Source organism: Rhinoderma darwinii, chromosome 8 (assembly GCF_050947455.1).
Source record: "Rhinoderma darwinii isolate aRhiDar2 chromosome 8, aRhiDar2.hap1, whole genome shotgun sequence".
Taxonomy (NCBI): domain Eukaryota; kingdom Metazoa; phylum Chordata; class Amphibia; order Anura; family Rhinodermatidae; genus Rhinoderma; species Rhinoderma darwinii.
The window spans coordinates 613665-634023 of NC_134694.1; the positions used below are offsets into that span (position 1 = coordinate 613665).

The 20359-nt window shown below is 45.7% G+C and overlaps 1 long non-coding RNA gene across 1 annotated transcript in view; it reads left to right on the top strand.

Moving 5' to 3' along the window:
• The window catches only part of LOC142658979 (uncharacterized), a 112472-nt gene extending 92929 nt beyond the window's left edge, over nt 1–19543 (top strand). The window contains exon 3 of the long non-coding RNA XR_012850232.1: nt 18789–19543. This is a non-coding gene — a long non-coding RNA (uncharacterized LOC142658979). The remainder of the gene's footprint in view (nt 1–18788) is intronic.
• Nucleotides 19544–20359: the final 816 nt, after the last annotated feature.

Below are 20359 nucleotides of genomic sequence, written 5' to 3' on the forward strand. Positions count from 1 at the left end.
TCAGTAATATCATCATCGTCAGTAATATCATCATCGTCAGTAATATCATCATCATCATCATCATCAGTAATATCATCATCATCATCAGTAATATCATCATCATCATCAGTAATATCATCATCATCATCATCAGTAATATCATCATCATCATCATCAGTAATATCATCATCATCGTCAGTAATATCATCATCGTCAGTAATATCATCATCATCATCAGTAATATCATCATCATCATCAGTAATATCATCATCATCAGTAATATCATCATCATCATCATCAGTAATATCATCATCATCATCATCAGTAATATCATCATCATCATCATCAGTAATATCATCATCATCGTCAGTAATATCATCATCGTCAGTAATATCATCATCGTCAGTAATATCATCATCATCATCAGTAATATCATCATCATCATCAGTAATATCATCATCATCAGTAATATCATCATCATCATCGTCAGTAATATCATCATCAGTAATATCATCAGCATCATCGTCAGTAATATCATCATCATCGTCATCGTCAGTAATATCATCATCGTCAGTAATATCATCATCGTCAGTAATATCATCATCGTCAGTAATATCATCATCATCATCATCAGTAATATCATCATCAGTAATATCATCATCATCAGTAATATCATCATCGTCATCAGTAATATCATCATCATCATCATCGTCAGTAATATCATCATCATCATCATCATCAGTAATATCATCATCATCAGTAATATCCTCATCAGTAATATCATCAGCATCATCGTCAGTAATATCATCATCATCAGTAGTATCATCATCATCGTCATCGTCATCGTCCGTAATATCATCATCGTCAGTAATATCATCATCGTCAGTAATATCATCATCGTCAGTAATATCATCATCATCATCATCAGTAATATCATCATCAGTAATATCATCATCATCAGTAATATCATCATCGTCATCAGTAATATCATCATCGTCAGTAATATCATCATCCTCATCATCATCAGTAATATCATCATCATCGTCGTCAGTAATATCATCATCATCAGTAATATCATCATCATCCGTAATATCATCATCAGTAATATCATCATCATCATCCGTAATATCATCATCATCATCATCAGTAATATCATCATCAGTAATATCATCATCATCATCATCATCATCCGTAATATCATCATCATCATCCGTAATATCATCATCATCATCCGTAATATCATCATCATCATCATCAGTAATATCATCATCATCAGTAATATCATCATCATCATCAGTAATATCATCATCATCATCAGTAATATCATCATCATCAGTAATATCATCATCATCATCAGTAATATCATCATCATCATCAGTAATATCATCATCATCATCAGTAATATCATCATCAGTAATATCATCATCATCAGTAATATCATCATCATCATCATCAATAATATCATCATCATCAGTAATATCATCATCATCATCAGTTATATTATCATCAGTAATATCATCATCATCATCATCATCATCAGTAATATCATCATCATCAGTAATATCATCATCATCAGTAATATCATCATCATCATCAGTAATATCATCATCATCATCAGTAATATCATCATCATCAGTTATATCATCATCAGTAATATCATCATCATCATCATCATCAGTAATATCATCATCATCATCAGTAATATCATCATCATCAGTTATATCATCATCAGTAATATCATCATCATCATCAGTAATATCATCATCAGTAATATCATCATCATCATCAGTAATATCATCATCATCATCATCAATAATATCATCATCATCATCATCAGTAATATCATCATCAGTAATATCATCATCATCATCAGTTATATTATCATCAGTAATATCATCATCATCATCATCATCAGTAATATCGTCATCAGTAATATCATCATCATCAGTAATATCATCATCATCCGTAATATCATCATCATCAGTAATATCATCATCATCATCATCAGTAATATCATCATCATCAGTAATATCATCATCATCAGTAATATCATCATCATCAGTAATATCATCATCAGTAATATCATCATCAGTTATATCATCATCATCATCAGTAATATCATCATCATCAGTAATATCATCATCATCATCATCAGTAATATCATCATCATCCGTAATATCATCATCGTCATCAATAATATCATCATCGTCATCAATAATATCATCATCATCAGTTATATCATCATCATCATCAATAATAATTTCATCATCAGTAATATCACCATCAATAACATCAGGGAGCATGGTGGAGGGTCCTGGAGAGCGGTACAATAATGAGGGTCTGCAGGCAGCAGTGAAGATGGTGGAGGGTCCTGGAGAGCGGTACAAAAATTAGGGTCTGCAGGCAGCAGTGAACCATGGTGGAGGGTCCTGGAGAATGGTACAAAAATTGGGGTCTGCAGGCAGCAGTGAAGATGGTGGAGGGTCCTGGAGAGCGGTACAATAATGAGGGTCTGCAGGCAGCAGTGAAGATGGTGGAGGGTCCTGGAGAGCGGTACAATAATGAGGGTCTGCAGGCAGCAGTGAAGATGGTGGAGAGTCCTGGAGAGCGGTACAAAAATTAGGGTCTGCAGGCAGCAGGGAAGATGGTGGAGGGTCCTGGAGAGTGGTACAATAATGAGGGTCTGCAGGCAGCAGTGAAGATGGTGGAGGGTCCTGGAGAGCGGTACAATAATGAGGGTCTGCAGGCAGCAGGGAAGATGGTGGAGAGTCCTGGAGAGCGGTACAAAAATTAGGGTCTGCAGGCAGCAGGGAAGATGGTGGAGGGTCCTGGAGAGTGGTACAATAATGAGGGTCTGCAGGCAGCAGTGAAGATGGTGGAGGGTCCTGGAGAGCGGTACAATAATGAGGGTCTGCAGGCAGCAGTGAAGATGGTGGAGGGTCCCGGAGAGCGGTACAAAAATTAGGGTCTGCAGGCAGCAGTGAACCATAGTGGAGGGTCCTGGAGAATGGTACAAAAATTAGGGTCTGCAGGCAGCAGTGAAGATGGTGGAGGGTCCTGGAGAGCGGTACAATAATGAGGGTCTGCAGGCAGCAGTGAAGATGGTGGGGGGTCCTGGAGAGTGGTACAATAATGGGGGTCTGCAGGCAGCAGTGAAGATGGTGGGGGGTCCTGGAGAATGGTACAAAAATTAGGGTCTGCAGGCAGCAGTGAAGATGGTGGAGGGTCTTGGAGAGTGGTACAATAATGAGGGTCTGCAGGCAGCAGTGAAGATGGTGGGGGGTCCTGGAGAGTGGTACAATAATGGGGGTCTGCAGGCAGCAGTGAAGCATGGTGGAGGGTCCTGAAGAGCGGTACAATAATGAGGGTCTGCAGGCAGCAGTGAAGATGGTGGAGAGTCCTGGAGAGCGGTACAAAAATTAGGGTCTGCAGGCAGCAGGGAAGCATGGTGGAGGGTCCTGGAGAGCGGTACAATAATGGGGGTCTGCAGACAGCAGTGAAGATGGTGGAGGGTCCTGGATAGCGGTACAATAATGAGGGTCTGCAGGCAGCAGTGAAGATGGTGGAGGGTCCTGGAGAGCGGTACAATAATGAGGGTCTGCAGGCAGCAGTGAAGATGGTGGAGGGTCCTGGAGAGCGGTACAATAATGAGGGTCTGCAGGCAGCAGTGAAGCATGGTGGGGGGTCCTGGAGAGTGGTACAATAATAAGGGTCTGCAGGCAGCAGTGAAGATGGTGGAGGGTCCTGGAGAGTGGTACAATAATGAGGGTCTGCAGGCAGCAGTGAAGATGGTGGAGGGTCCTGGAGAGCGGTACAATAATAAGGGTCTGCAGGCAGCAGTGAAGATGGTGGAGGGTCCTGGAGAGTGGTACAATAATGAGGGTCTGCAGGCAGCAGTGAAGCATGGTGGGGGGTCCTGGAGAGCGGTACAAGGGTCTGCAGGCAGCAGTGAAGATGGTGGAGGGTCCTGGAGAGTGGTACAATAATGAGGGTCTGCAGGCAGCAGGGAAGCATGGTGGAGGGTCCTGGAGAGTGGTACAATAATGAGGGTCTGCAGGCAGCAGTGAAGCATGGTGGGGGGTCCTGGAGAGCGGTACAATAATAAGGGTCTGCAGGCAGCAGTGAAGATGGTGGAGGGTCCTGGAGAGCGGTACAATAATGAGGGTCTGCAGGGAAGCATGGTGGAGGGTCCTGGAGAGTGGTACAATAATGAGGGTCTGCAGGCAGCAGGGAAGCATGGTGGAGGGTCCTGGAGAGCGGTACAATAATAAGGGTCTGCAGGCAGCAGTGAAGATGGTGGGGGGTCCTGGGGAGCGGTACAATAATGAGGGTCTGCAGGCAGCAGGGAAGCATGGTGGAGGGTCCTGGAGAGCGGTACAATAATGAGGGTCTGCAGGCAGCAGTGAAGATGGTGGAGGGTCCTGGAGAGCGGTACAATAATGGGGGTCTGCAGGCAGCAGTGAAGATGGTGGCGGGTCCTGGAGAGCGGTACAATAATGAGGGTCTGCAGGCAGCAGTGAAGCATGGTGGAGGGTCCTGGAGAGCGGTACAATAATGAGGGTCTGCAGGCAGCAGTGAAGATGGTGGAGGGTCCTGGAGAGTGGTACAATAATGAGGGTCTGCAGGCAGCAGTGAAACATGGTGGAGGGTCCTGGAGAGTGGTACAATAATGAGGGTCTGCAGGCAGCAGTGAAGATGGTGGAGGGTTCTGGAGAGTGGTACAATAATGAGGGTCTGCAGGCAGCAAGGAAGCATGGTGGAGGGTCCTGGAGAGCGGTACAATAATGAGGGTCTGCAGGCAGCAGTGAAGCATGGTGGGGGGTCCTGGAGAGCAGTACAATAATGAGGGTCTGCAGGCAGCAGTGAAGATGGTGGAGGGTCCTGGAGAGTGGTACAATAACGAGGGTCTGCAGGCAGCAGTGAAGCATGGTGGAGGGTCCTGGAGAGCGGTACAATAATGAGGGTCTGCAGGCAGCAGTGAAGCATGGTGGGGGGTCCTGGAGAGCGGTACAATAATAAGGGTCTGCAGGCAGCAGTGAAGATGGTGGAGGGTCCTGGAGAGCGGTACAATAATGAGGGTCTGCAGGGAAGCATGGTGGAGGGTCCTGGAGAGCAGTACAATAATGAGGGTCTGCAGGCAGCAGTGAAGATGGTGGAGGGTCCAGGAGAGCGGTACAATAATGGGGGTCTGCAGGCAGCAGTGAAGATGGTGGAGGGTCCTGGAGAGTGGTACAATAATGAGGGTCTGCAGGCAGCAGTGAAGATGGTGGAGGGTCCTGGAGAGTGGTACAATAATGGGGGTCTGCAGGCAGCAGTGAAGATGGTGGAGGGTCAGCACATGGAATTGGGGATTTGGTCTGGATTATTGGTGTCCTCAGAAATCCCGGCAGATAATTATCCATCATGTAATACCATCAGGGAGGCGTCTGATTGGCTCCATATTTATTCTGCAGCAGGACAACGACCCCCAACATCCAGCCAATGTCATTAAGAACGATCTTCAGTGTAAAGAAGAACATGGAGTCCTGGAAGTGATGATGTGGCCCCCATAGAGCCCTGGAAGTGATGATGTGGCCCCCACAGAGCCCTGGAAGTGATGATGTGGCCCCCACAGAGCCCTAGAAGTGATGATGTGGCCCCCATAGAGCCCTGGAAGTGATGATGTGGCCCCCATAGAGCCCTGGAAGTGATGATGTGGCCCCCATAGAGCCCTGGAAGTGATGATGTGGCCCCCACGGTGTGCATGAGCCCTAATAGTGTCAGACTGCACCGGAGATGCATCTTCCTGTATAATGCCACCCGTCAGCGCTGCTCTCGGAGAGGGTCCCGTCGCTTTGTGCTGTGGATAAGTGTCAGATTATCAGACGTTCCGGCGCATGGGATGATTCATTTACGTTAAAGCAAAATTTCTGGAAAATTACGGATGAGCAGATGTGAAGATTACTCCACATGTCCTCCTATACATCTTCCTGGAAACAACCACTCAGCTGTATGGAGCGACCATGTTATAGCTATGGTGGGAGATAAGCGGCGGTCAGACACTGTGACGCTTATCTCCAGGGGCTGCTGGACTTGGAATCTGAACTCCATTAAATTCTCCCGTTATGTATTCGTCGTACATTGGGGTGACTTATTCGCTGCCGGAGATGTTTCTGATTAAGGCCGCGCCGCAGCCCCTGCCAGGACTTTTCTCATCACATGTCGTATGTCCGAGCGTCACAGACTCGTGATCCATGGTTTCCTGCCAAGAGACGTCAATGACGCCAAGATCGCAGGACACTCGCCGGCTGAAGAAACGCCCAGCGGACACTTCACTGGCGCCCGGCGGCTGACTGATGGAGAGGCTCGGAAATCTTTTAGCCGCTGTAGAGCAGCAATAGCGTTTCAGGGTCGTCTATACTGATGACAGGTTCCCTTTAAGTGTCTGTCCTGAGACGCCCCGTGTATTTTTTAATGTGTTGGGGCCGCGGATTCTCAGATCTTACAGTCCCTGCATTACCGGTGCGAAATCCAGTTCTTATGCAGCAGCGGGGAACATAGCAACAATGTACCAGCGCCGTAATATAGCAACAATGTACCAGCACCGTAATATAGCAACAATGTACCAGCACCGTAATATAGCAACAATGTGACAGGACAGTAATATAGCAACAATGTACCAACACAGTAATATAGCAACAATGTACCAACACAGTAATATAGCAACAATGTACCAGCGCCGTAATATAGCAACAATGTACCAGCACCGTAATATAACAACAATGTACCAGCACCGTAATATAGCAACAATGTACCAGCACCGTAATATAGCAACAATGTACCAGCACCGTAATATAGCAACAATGTACCAGCACCGTAATATAGCAACAATGTACCAGCACCGTAATATAGCAACAATGTACCAGCACCGTAATATAACAACAATGTACCAGCACCGTAATATAACAACAATGTACCAGCGCCGTAATATAGCAACAATGTACCAGAACCGTAATATAGCAACAATGTACCAGCACCGTAATATAGCAACAATGTGACAGGACAGTAATATAGCAACAATGTACCAGCACCGTAATATAGCAACAATGTGACAGGACAGTAATATAGCAACAATGTACCAACACAGTAATATAGCAACAATGTACCAGCACCGTAATATAGCAACAATGTACCAGCACCGTAATATAGCAACAATGTACCAGCACCGTAATATAGCAACAATGTACCAGCACCGTAATATAGCAACAATGTGACAGGACAGTAATATAGCAACAATGTACCAGCACCGTAATATAGCAACAATGTGACAGGACAGTAATATAGCAACAATGTACCAACACCGTAATATAGCAACAATGTACCAGCACCGTAATATAGCAACAATGTACCAGCACCGTAATATAGCAACAATGTACCAGCACCGTAATATAGCAACAATGTACCAGAACCGTAATATAGCAACAATGTACCAGCACCGTAATATAGCAACAATGTGACAGGACAGTAATATAGCAACAATGTACCAACACAGTAATATAGCAACAATGTACCAGCACCGTAATATAGCAACAATGTACCAGAACCGTAATATAGCAACAATGTACCAGCACCGTAATATAGCAACAATGTACCAGCACCGTAATATAGCAACAATGTACCAGCACCGTAATATAGCAACAATGTACCAGAACCGTAATATAGCAACAATGTACCAGCACCGTAATATAGCAACAATGTGACAGGACAGTAATATAGCAACAATGTACCAACACAGTAATATAGCAACAATGTACCAGCACCGTAATATAGCAACAATGTACCAGAACCGTAATATAGCAACAATGTGACAGGACAGTAATATAGCAACAATGTGACAGGACAGTAATATAGCAACAATGTACCAGCACCGTAATATAGCAACAATGTACCAGCACCGTAATATAGCAACAATGTACCAACACCGTAATATAGCAACAATGTACCAACACCGTAATATAGCAACAATGTGACAGCACCGTAATATAGCAACAATGTGACAGGACAGTAATATAGCAACAATGTACCAGCACCGTAATATAGCAACAATATACCAGCACCGTAATATAGCAACAATGTACCAGCACCGTAATATAGCAACAATGTACCAGCACCGTAATATAACAACAATGTACCAGCGCCGTAATATAGCAACAATGTACCAGAACCGTAATATAGCAACAAAGTACCAGCACCGTAATATAGCAACAATGTACCAGCACCGTAATATAGCAACAATGTGACAGGACAGTAATATAGCAACAATGTACCAGCACCGTAATATAGCAACAATGTGACAGGACAGTAATATAGCAACAATGTACCAGAACCGTAATATAACAACAATGTACCAGCACCGTAATATAGCAACAATGTACCAGAACCGTAATATAGCAACAATGTGACAGCACCGTAATATAGCAACAATGTGACAGCACCGTAATATAGCAACAATGTGACAGGACAGTAATATAGCAACAATGTACCAGCACCGTAATATAGCAACAATGTACCAGAACCGTAATATAGCAACAATGTGACAGCACCGTAATATAGCAACAATGTGACAGGACAGTAATATAGCAACAATGTACCAGAACCGTAATATAGCAACAATGTACCAGAACCGTAATATAGCAACAATGTACCAGCACCGTAATATAGCAACAATGTACCAGCACCGTAATATAGCAACAATGTACCAGCACCGTAATATAGCAACAATGTACCAGCGCCGTAATATAACAACAATGTACCAGCGCCGTAATATAGCAACAATGTACCAGAACCGTAATATAGCAACAATGTACCAGCACCGTAATATAGCAACAATGTACCAGCACCGTAATATAGCAACAATGTACCAGAACCGTAATATAGCAACAATGTACCAGCACCGTAATATAGCAAGAATGTACCAGCACCGTAATATAGCAACAATGTACCAGCACCGTAATATAGCAACAATGTACCAGAACCGTAATATAGCAACAATGTACCAGCACCGTAATATAGCAACAATGTACCAGCACCGTAATATAGCAACAATATACCAGCACCGTAATATAGCAACAATGTACCAGCAGCGTAATATAGCAACAATGTGACAGCACCGTAATATAGCAACAATGTACCAGCGCCGTAATATAGCAACAATGTGACAGGACAGTAATATAGCAACAATGTGACAGGACAGTAATATAGCAACAATGTGACAGGACAGTAATATAGCAACAATGTACCAACACCGTAATATAGCAACAATGTACCAGCACCGTAATATAGCAACAATGTGACAGGACAGTAATATAGCAACAATGTGACAGCACCGTAATATAGCAACAATGTGACAGCACCGTAATATAGCAACAATGTACCAGCGCCGTAATATAGCAACAATGTACCAGCACCGTAATATAGCAACAATGTGACAGCACCGTAATATAGCAACAATGTACCAGCGCCGTAATATAGCAACAATGTGACAGGACAGTAATATAGCAACAATGTGACAGGACAGTAATATAGCAACAATGTGACAGGACAGTAATATAGCAACAATGTGACAGGACAGTAATATAGCAACAATGTGACAGGACAGTAATATAGCAACAATGTGACAGGACAGTAATATAGCAACAATGTACCAACACCGTAATATAGCAACAATGTACCAGCACCGTAATATAGCAACAAAGTACCAGCACCGTAATATAGCAACAATGTACCAGCACCGTAATATAGCAACAATGTGACAGGACAGTAATATAGCAACAATGTACCAGAACCGTAATATAACAACAATGTACCAGCACCGTAATATAGCAACAATGTACCAGAACCGTAATATAGCAACAATGTGACAGCACCGTAATATAGCAACAATGTGACAGGACAGTAATATAGCAACAATGTACCAGCACCGTAATATAGCAACAATGTACCAGAACCGTAATATAGCAACAATGTGACAGCACCGTAATATAGCAACAATGTGACAGGACAGTAATATAGCAACAATGTACCAGAACCGTAATATAGCAACAATGTACCAGAACCGTAATATAGCAACAATGTGACAGCACCGTAATATAGCAACAATGTGACAGGACAGTAATATAGCAACAATGTACCAGAACCGTAATATAGCAACAATGTACCAGAACCGTAATATAGCAACAATGTACCAGCACCGTAATATAGCAACAATGTACCAGCACCGTAATATAGCAACAATGTACCAGCACCGTAATATAGCAACAATGTACCAGCGCCGTAATATAACAACAATGTACCAGCGCCGTAATATAGCAACAATGTACCAGAACCGTAATATAGCAACAATGTACCAGCACCGTAATATAGCAACAATGTACCAGCACCGTAATATAGCAACAATGTACCAGAACCGTAATATAGCAACAATGTACCAGCACCGTAATATAGCAAGAATGTACCAGCACCGTAATATAGCAAGAATGTACCAGCACCGTAATATAGCAACAATGTACCAGAACCGTAATATAGCAACAATGTACCAGCACCGTAATATAGCAACAATGTACCAGCACCGTAATATAGCAACAATGTACCAGCACCGTAATATAGCAACAATGTACCAGCACCGTAATATAGCAACAATGTACCAGAACCGTAATATAGCAACAATGTACCAGCACCGTAATATAGCAACAATGTACCAGCACCGTAATATAGCAACAATATACCAGCACCGTAATATAGCAACAATGTACCAGCAGCGTAATATAGCAACAATGTGACAGCACCGTAATATAGCAACAATGTACCAGAACCGTAATATAGCAACAATGTGACAGGACAGTAATATAGCAACAATGTGACAGGACAGTAATATAGCAACAATGTGACAGGACAGTAATATAGCAACAATGTACCAACACCGTAATATAGCAACAATGTACCAGCACCGTAATATAGCAACAATGTGACAGGACAGTAATATAGCAACAATGTGACAGCACCGTAATATAGCAACAATGTGACAGCACCGTAATATAGCAACAATGTACCAGCGCCGTAATATAGCAACAATGTACCAGCACCGTAATATAGCAACAATGTACCAGCACCGTAATATAGCAACAATGTGACAGCACCGTAATATAGCAACAAAGTACCAGCACCGTAATATAGCAACAATGTACCAGCACCGTAATATAGCAACAATGTGACAGCACCGTAATATAGCAACAATGTACCAGCGCCGTAATATAGCAACAATGTGACAGGACAGTAATATAGCAACAATGTGACAGGACAGTAATATAGCAACAATGTGACAGGACAGTAATATAGCAACAATGTACCAACACCGTAATATAGCAACAATGTACCAGCACCGTAATATAGCAACAATGTGACAGGACAGTAATATAGCAACAATGTACCAGCACCGTAATATAGCAACAATGTGACAGCACCGTAATATAGCAACAATGTACCAGCACCGTAATATAGCAACAAAGTACCAGCACCGTAATATAGCAACAATGTACCAGCACCGTAATATAGCAACAATGTACCAGCACCGTAATATAGCAACAATGTACCAGCACCGTAATATAGCAACAATGTACCAGCACCGTAATATAGCAACAATGTACCAGCGCCGTAATATAGCAACAATGTACCAGCACCGTAATATAGCAACAATGTACCAGCACCGTAATATAGCAACAATGTACCAGCACCGTAATATAACAACAATGTACCAGCACCGTAATATAGCAACAATGTACCAGCACCGTAATATAGCAACAATGTACCAGCACCGTAATATAACAACAATGTACCAGCACCGTAATATAGCAACAATGTACCAGCGCCGTAACATAGCAACAATGTACCAGCACCGTAATATAGCAACAATGTACCAGCGCCGTAATATAGCAACAATGTGACAGGACAGTAATATAGCAACAATGTACCAGCACCGTAATATAGCAACAATGTACCAGCACCGTAATATAGCAACAATGTACCAGCACCGTAATATAGCAACAATGTACCAGCACCGTAATATAGCAATACGTTGTTGCTGTGATCTCCGCTGTGTCACGTTGTTGCTGTGATCTCCGTTGTGTTACGTTGTTGCTGTGATCTCCGTTGTGTGACGTTGTTGCTGTGATCTCCGTTGTGTTACGTTGTTGCTGTGATCTCCATTGTTGTTGTGATCTCCGTTGTGTTACGTTGTTGTTGTGATCTCCGTTGTGTCACGTTGTTGCTGTGATCTCCGTTGTGTCACGTTGTTGCTGTGATCTCCGTTGTGTTACGTTGTTGCTGTGACCTCCGTTGTGTCACGTTGTTGCTGTGATCTCCGTTGTGTCACGTTGCTGCTGTGATCTCCGTTGTCACGTTGTTGCTGTGATCTCCGTTGTGTCACGTTGTTGCTGTGATCTCCGTTGTGTCACGTTGTTGCTGTGATCTCCGTTGTGTCACGTTGTTGCTGTGATCTCCGCTGTGTTACATTGTTGCTGTGATCTCCGTTGTGTCACGTTGTTGCTGTGATCTCCGTTGTGTCACGTTGTTGCTGTGATCTCCGTTGTGTTAGATTGTTGCTGTGATCTCCGTTGTGTCACGTTGTTGCTGTGATCTCCGTTGTGTTACGTTGTTGCTGTGATCTCCGTTGTGTTAGATTGTTGCTGTGATCTCCGCTGTGTTACATTGTTGCTGTGATCTCCGTTGTGTCACGTTGTTGCTGTGATCTCCGTTGTGTCACGTTGTTGCTGTGATCTCCGTTGTGTTAGATTGTTGCTGTGATCTCCGTTGTGTTAGATTGTTGCTGTGATCTCCGTTGTGTTAGATTGTTGCTGTGATCTCCGTTGTGTCACGTTGTTGCTGTGATCTCCGTTGTGTCACGTTGTTGCTGTGATCTCCGTTGTGTTAGATTGTTGCTGTGATCTCCGTTGTGTTAGATTGTTGCTGTGATCTCCGCTGTGTCACGTTGTTGCTGTGATCTCCGCTGTGTTACGTTGTTGCTGTGATCTCCGCTGTCACGTTGTTGCTGTGATCTCCGTTGTGTCACGTTGTTGCTGTGATCTCCGTTGTGTTAGATTGTTGCTGTGATCTCCGCTGTGTCACGTTGTTGCTGTGATCTCCGTTGTGTCACGTTGTTGCTGTGATCTCCGTTGTGTTAGATTGTTGCTGTGATCTCCGTTGTGTTACGTTGTTGCTGTGATCTCCGTTGTGTTACGTTGTTGCTGTGATCTCCGTTGTGTCACGTTGTTGCTGTGATCTCCGCTGTGTCACGTTGTTGCTGTGATCTCCGTTGTGTCACGTTGTTGCTGTGCTCTCCGCTGTGTCACGTTGTTGCTGTGATCTCCGTTGTGTTAGATTGTTGCTGTGATCTCCGTTGTGTTACGTTGTTGCTGTGATCTCCGTTGTGTCACGTTGTTGCTGTGATCTCCGTTGTGTTACGTTGTTGCTGTGATCTCCGTTGTGTCACGTTGTTGCTGTGATTTCCGTTGTGTTAGATTGTTGCTGTGATCTCCGCTGTGTCACGTTGTTGCTGTGATCTCCGTTGTGTCACGTTGTTGCTGTGATCTCCGTTGTGTTACGTTGTTGCTGTGATCTCCACTGTGTTACATTGTTGCTGTGATTTCCGTTGTGTCACGTTGTTGCTGTGATCTCCGTTGTGTCACGTTGTTGCTGTGATCTCCGTTGTGTTAGATTGTTGCTGTGATCTCCGTTGTGTTAGATTGTTGCTGTGATCTCCGTTGTGTCACGTTGTTGCTGTGATCTCCGTTGTGTTACGTTGTTGCTGTGATCTCCGTTGTGTTAGATTGTTGCTGTGATCTCCGCTGTGTTACATTGTTGCTGTGATCTCCGTTGTGTCACGTTGTTGCTGTGATCTCCGTTGTGTCACGTTGTTGCTGTGATCTCCGTTGTGTTAGATTGTTGCTGTGATCTCCGTTGTGTTAGATTGTTGCTGTGATCTCCGTTGTGTCACGTTGTTGCTGTGATCTCCGTTGTGTTAGATTGTTGCTGTGATCTCCGTTGTGTCAGATTGTTGCTGTGATCTCCGTTGTGTTAGATTGTTGCTGTGACCTCCGTTGTGTCACGTTGTTGCTGTGATCTCCGTTGTGTCACGTTGTTGCTGTGATCTCCGTTGTGTTACGTTGTTGCTGTGATCTCCGCTGTGTCACGTTGTTGCTGTGATTTCCGTTGTGTCACGTTGTTGCTGTGATCTCCGCTGTGTCACGTTGTTGCTGTGATCTCCACTGTGTCACATTGTTGCTGTGATCTCCGCTGTGTTACGTTGTTGCTGTGATCTCCGCTGTGTTACGTTGTTGCTGTGATCTCCGTTGTGTCACGTTGTTGCTGTGATCTCCGCTGTGTTACATTGTTGCTGTGATCTCCGTTGTGTTAGATTGTTGCTGTGATCTCCGTTGTGTCACGTTGTTGCTGTGATCTCCGCTGTGTCACGTTGTTGCTGTGATCTCCGCTGTGTCACGTTGTTGCTGTGATCTCCGTTGTGTTACGTTGTTGCTGTGATCTCCGTTGTGTCACGTTGTTGCTGTGATCTCCGCTGTGTTACGTTGTTGCTGTGATCTCCGTTGTGTTAGATTGTTGCTGTGATCTCCGTTGTGTCACGTTGTTGCTGTGATCTCCGCTGTGTCACGTTGTTGCTGTGATCTCCGTTGTGTTACGTTGTTGCTGTGATCTCCGTTGTGTTAGATTGTTGCTGTGATCTCCGTTGTGTCACGTTGTTGCTGTGATCTCCGCTGTGTCACGTTGTTGCTGTGATCTCCGTTGTGTTAGATTGTTGCTGTGATCTCCGTTGTGTTACGTTGTTGCTGTGATCTCCGCTGTGTTACGTTGTTGCTGTGATCTCCGCTGTGTCACGTTGTTGCTGTGATCTCCGTTGTGTTACGTTGTTGCTGTGATCTCCGCTGTGTTACGTTGTTGCTGTGATCTCCGCTGTGTCACGTTGTTGCTGTGATCTCCGTTGTGTTACGTTGTTGCTGTGATCTCCGTTGTGTCACGTTGTTGCTGTAATCTCCGTTGTGTCACGTTGTTGCTGTGATCTCCGTTGTGTTAGATTGTTGCTGTGATCTCCGTTGTCACGTTGTTGCTGTGATCTCCGTTGTGTCACGTTGTTGCTGTGATCTCCGTTGTGTCACGTTGTTGCTGTGATCTCCGTTGTGTCACGTTGTTGCTGTGATCTCCGTTGTGTTAGATTGTTGCTGTGATCTCCGTTGTGTCACGTTGTTGCTGTGATCTCCGCTGTGTCACGTTGTTGCTGTGATTTCCGTTGTGTTACGTTGTTGCTGTGATCTCCGTTGTGTCACGTTGTTGCTGTGATCTCCGTTGTGTCACGTTGTTGCTGTGATCTCCGTTGTGTTAGATTGTTGCTGTGATCTCCGTTGTGTTAGATTGTTGCTGTGATCTCCGTTGTGTCACGTTGTTGCTGTGATCTCCGTTGTGTCACGTTGTTGCTGTGATCTCCGTTGTGTCACGTTGTTGCTGTGATCTCCGCTGTGTCACGTTGTTGCTGTGATCTCCGTTGTGTTAGATTGTTGCTGTGATCTCCGTTGTGTCACGTTGTTGCTGTGATCTCCGTTGTGTTAGATTGTTGCTGTGATCTCCGTTGTGTCACGTTGTTGCTGTGATCTCCGTTGTGTTACGTTGTTGCTGTGATCTCCGTTGTGTCACGTTGTTGCTGTGATCTCCGTTGTGTCACGTTGTTGCTGTGATCTCCGTTGTGTCACGTTGTTGCTGTGATCTCCGTTGTGTCACGTTGTTGCTGTGATCTCCGTTGTGTTAGATTGTTGCTGTGATCTCCGCTGTGTCACGTTGTTGCTGTGATCTCCGTTGTGTAACGTTGTTGCTGTGATCTCCGTTGTGTTAGATTGTTGCTGTGATCTCCGCTGTGTCACGTTGTTGCTGTGATCTCCGTTGTGTTACGTTGTTGCTGTGATCTCCGTTGTGTCACGTTGTTGCTGTGATCTCCGTTGTGTCACGTTGTTGCTGTGATCTCCGCTGTGTCACGTTGTTGCTGTGATTTCCGTTGTGTTACGTTGTTGTTGTGATCTCCGTTGTGTCACGTTGTTGCTGTGATCTCCGTTGTGTCACGTTGTTGCTGTGATCTCCGTTGTGTTAGATTGTTGCTGTGATCTCCGTTGTGTTAGATTGTTGCTGTGATCTCCGTTGTGTCACGTTGTTGCTGTGATCTCCGTTGTGTCACGTTGTTGCTGTGATCTCCGTTGTGTCACGTTGTTGCTGTGATCTCCGCTGTGTCACGTTGTTGCTGTGATCTCCGTTGTGTTAGATTGTTGCTGTGATCTCCGTTGTGTCACGTTGTTGCTGTGATCTCCGTTGTGTTAGATTGTTGCTGTGATCTCCGTTGTGTCACGTTGTTGCTGTGATCTCCGTTGTGTTACGTTGTTGCTGTGATCTCCGTTGTGTCACGTTGTTGCTGTGATCTCCGTTGTGTCACGTTGTTGCTGTGATCTCCGTTGTGTCACGTTGTTGCTGTGATCTCCGTTGTGTCACGTTGTTGCTGTGATCTCCGTTGTGTTAGATTGTTGCTGTGATCTCCGCTGTGTCACGTTGTTGCTGTGATCTCCGTTGTGTTAGATTGTTGCTGTGATCTCCGCTGTGTCACGTTGTTGCTGTGATCTCCGTTGTGTTAGATTGTTGCTGTGATCTCCGTTGTGTTAGATTGTTGCTGTGATCTCCGTTGTGTCACGTTGTTGCTGTGATCTCCGTTGTGTCACGTTGTTGCTGTGATCTCCGTTGTGTCACGTTGTTGCTGTGATCTCCGCTGTGTCACGTTGTTGCTGTGATCTCCGTTGTGTTAGATTGTTGCTGTGATCTCCGTTGTGTCACGTTGTTGCTGTGATCTCCGTTGTGTTAGATTGTTGCTGTGATCTCCGTTGTGTCACGTTGTTGCTGTGATCTCCGTTGTGTTACGTTGTTGCTGTGATCTCCGTTGTGTCACGTTGTTGCTGTGATCTCCGTTGTGTCACGTTGTTGCTGTGATCTCCGTTGTGTTAGATTGTTGCTGTGATCTCCGTTGTGTCACGTTGTTGCTGTGATCTCCGTTGTGTTACGTTGTTGCTGTGATCTCCGTTGTGTCACGTTGTTGCTGTGATCTCCGTTGTGTCACGTTGTTGCTGTGATCTCCGTTGTGTCACGTTGTTGCTGTGATCTCCGTTGTGTCACGTTGTTGCTGTGATCTCCGTTGTGTCACGTTGTTGCTGTGATCTCCGTTGTGTTAGATTGTTGCTGTGATCTCCGCTGTGTTACGTTGTTGCTGTGATATCCGTTGTGTTAGATTGTTGCTGTGATCTCCGTTGTGTTACGTTGTTGCTGTGATCTCCGTTGTGTTAGATTGTTGCTGTGATCTCCGTTGTGTTAGATTGTTGCTGTGATCTCCGTTGTGTTAGATTGTTGCTGTGATCTCCGTTGTGTTACGTTGTTGCTGTGATCTCCGTTGTGTTAGATTGTTGCTGTGATCTCCGTTGTGTTACGTTGTTGCTGTGATCTCCGTTGTGTTAGATTGTTGCTGTGATCTCCGCTGTGTTAGATTGTTGCTGTGATCTCCGTTGTGTTAGATTGTTGCTGTGATCTCCGTTGTGTTAGATTGTTGCTGTGATCTCCGTTGTGTCACGTTGTTGCTGTGATCTCCGCTGTGTTACGTTGTTGCTGTGATCTCCGTTGTGTTAGATTGTTGCTGTGATCTCCGTTGTGTTAGATTGTTGCTGTGATCTCCGTTGTGTCACGTTGTTGCTGTGATCTCCGCTGTGTTACGTTGTTGCTGTGATCTCCGTTGTGTTAGATTGTTGCTGTGATCTCCGTTGTGTTAGATTGTTGCTGTGATCTCCGCTGTGTTACGTTGTTGCTGTGATCTCCGCTGTGTTACGTTGTTGCTGTGATCTCCGTTGTGTTAGATTGTTGCTGTGATCTCCGTTGTGTTACATTGTTGCTGTGATCTCCGTTGTGTCACGTTGTTGCTGTGATCTCCGCTGTGTTAGATTGTTGCTGTGATCTCCGTTGTGTCACGTTGTTGCTGTGATCTCCGCTGTGTTAGATTGTTGCTGTGATCTCCGTTGTGTTAGATTGTTGCTGTGATCTCCGTTGTGTCACGTTGTTGCTGTGATCTCCGTTGTGTTAGATTGTTGCTGTGATCTCCGTTGTGTCACGTTGTTGCTGTGATCTCCGCTGTGTTACGTTGTTGCTGTGATCTCCGTTGTGTTAGATTGTTGCTGTGATCTCCGTTGTGTTAGATTGTTGCTGTGATCTCCGTTGTGTCACGTTGTTGCTGTGATCTCCGCTGTGTTACGTTGTTGCTGTGATCTCCGTTGTGTTAGATTGTTGCTGTGATCTCCGTTGTGTTAGATTGTTGCTGTGATCTCCGCTGTGTTACGTTGTTGCTGTGATCTCCGCTGTGTTACGTTGTTGCTGTGATCTCCGTTGTGTTAGATTGTTGCTGTGATCTCCGTTGTGTTACATTGTTGCTGTGATCTCCGTTGTGTCACGTTGTTGCTGTGATCTCCGCTGTGTTAGATTGTTGCTGTGATCTCCGTTGTGTCACGTTGTTGCTGTGATCTCCGCTGTGTTACGTTGTTGCTGTGATCTCCGCTGTGTTAGATTGTTGCTGTGATCTCCGTTGTGTCACGTTGTTGCTGTGATCTCCGCTGTGTTTGTGTTCCCCGGGGCGGCAGGGGGTGTGGCGGGCTGTGACTCCGGGGGAGGGGAGCTGATCCTGTGTTATGTTCGGTCTGCAGGATATAAAGGCGGCTCAGGAAGAATCTTGTCACTTCTTCCCCTCCAGAGCTGGCAGCATGGCCGACGGCGAGCAGAAGCCGCGCAGGATCGTGGACACCAACGGAGACTTAAGTAATCACGTGTCCGGGGGCTACTGGGGGGCAGAGCTCTAATCTCCCCAATGGTGGACAGGGGGTTAATACTTATTGGCTTCAGAATGATGACCTGTGACCCCCAGCTCTCACCATGACAGGACATGCCGGTGGTTGTAGTTCTTCTGATCCCTGATGAGATCCCTGCCCCCCACCTGACGGGACCGGAGTCCCTCTGGAGCAGATTGAGCGTCTTTTGAATTGTGACTTTCTAGAGGGGTGTGGCCAGGATCTGTGGGGCGGGGCCTGTTAGTCGCATTTGTGCGCCATATTTATCAGGTTGGAGGGATCGGGTCAGAATTAGCGTCACATTAGAGATGTCAGGAGCCGCAGACCACGCCCACCTGTAAGACCCGCCCCCAGCGATGATGTCAGTTCCGCGCTGTCATCTCCTCGGAGGCTCCTCTGCTGTGCCGGCCGCGCGGAGCGTTCATACACGGTCACATGATCCTGCCGGGAGCCGCTCCCCTCTGCTCCTGGTCGCTCTGTCAGGTCATGTGACCCGTGCGCTCTATAATCAGCCAATCGCAGTCTCTGTGCAGTCCGTGCACCGCGTCATCCGTGAGAAGTGTGCGCTGCTGACAGGATCCGCCAGGTTACAGGGGCCACTATTCAGAATGTGGGGCCCCCGAAAAACTGCTGCAGAGGGAGTGTTCATTGTAGGGTTATGGTCCCGGACCCCCCTCTATTACCTCTCCATACCTGAACGGGGGAGTCTGAGACTTGTAGTCCCCCAGCAGTTCTCTCATCTTACCTGGAGGTGTGAATATGCTGGGGGAGGGGGGATCACTGCCCTAATAAGACATAAATGGATCCATCATCTCACAGCAGACGAGTAATGCACCCCGTGTACCGAAAAGGAACGTTCCCTTACAGCGCCCCCCCCGTCCACGCCCCTCCCCCCCCTCCTGTCCTCCATGCCCCCTCCCCCCCTCCTGTCCTCCGTGCCCCCTCCCCCCCCCTCCTGTCCTCCGTGCCCCCTCCTGTCCTCCGTGCCCCCTCCCCCCCTCCTGTCCTCCAGACCTCCTATAGGTTGTGATCTGCGGCTTCTGTGGACCTACACTCTTCAGTAAGGCCGGGTTCACACACAGTTTTTCGCTGCTTTCGCTGCCTCCCATTAATGTCAATGGGAGGTCAGAGGCGTAATCGCGCGAAGACAGGGCCTGTCTCTTTTTTCTCCCGCGAGCCGGTTTTACCACTCGCGGGAGAAAACTGAAATCAATGGGAGACATTTTCGGCCGTTTTTTGGCGTGTTTTGCGGAGCGGTCTCCGCGTCAAAAAACTCTGTGTGAACGCACCCGAAATAGACAGGTTATTTTTCTATGAGATGCAAATCATGTCGTCGGCCCCATGTGGGTTGTGTAGGCCGAGGAGGACCCCTCCCCCACCGCCTATGTATTTCCACGAGGACCGCGCACTGTGTCATTATCTTGTTTGCT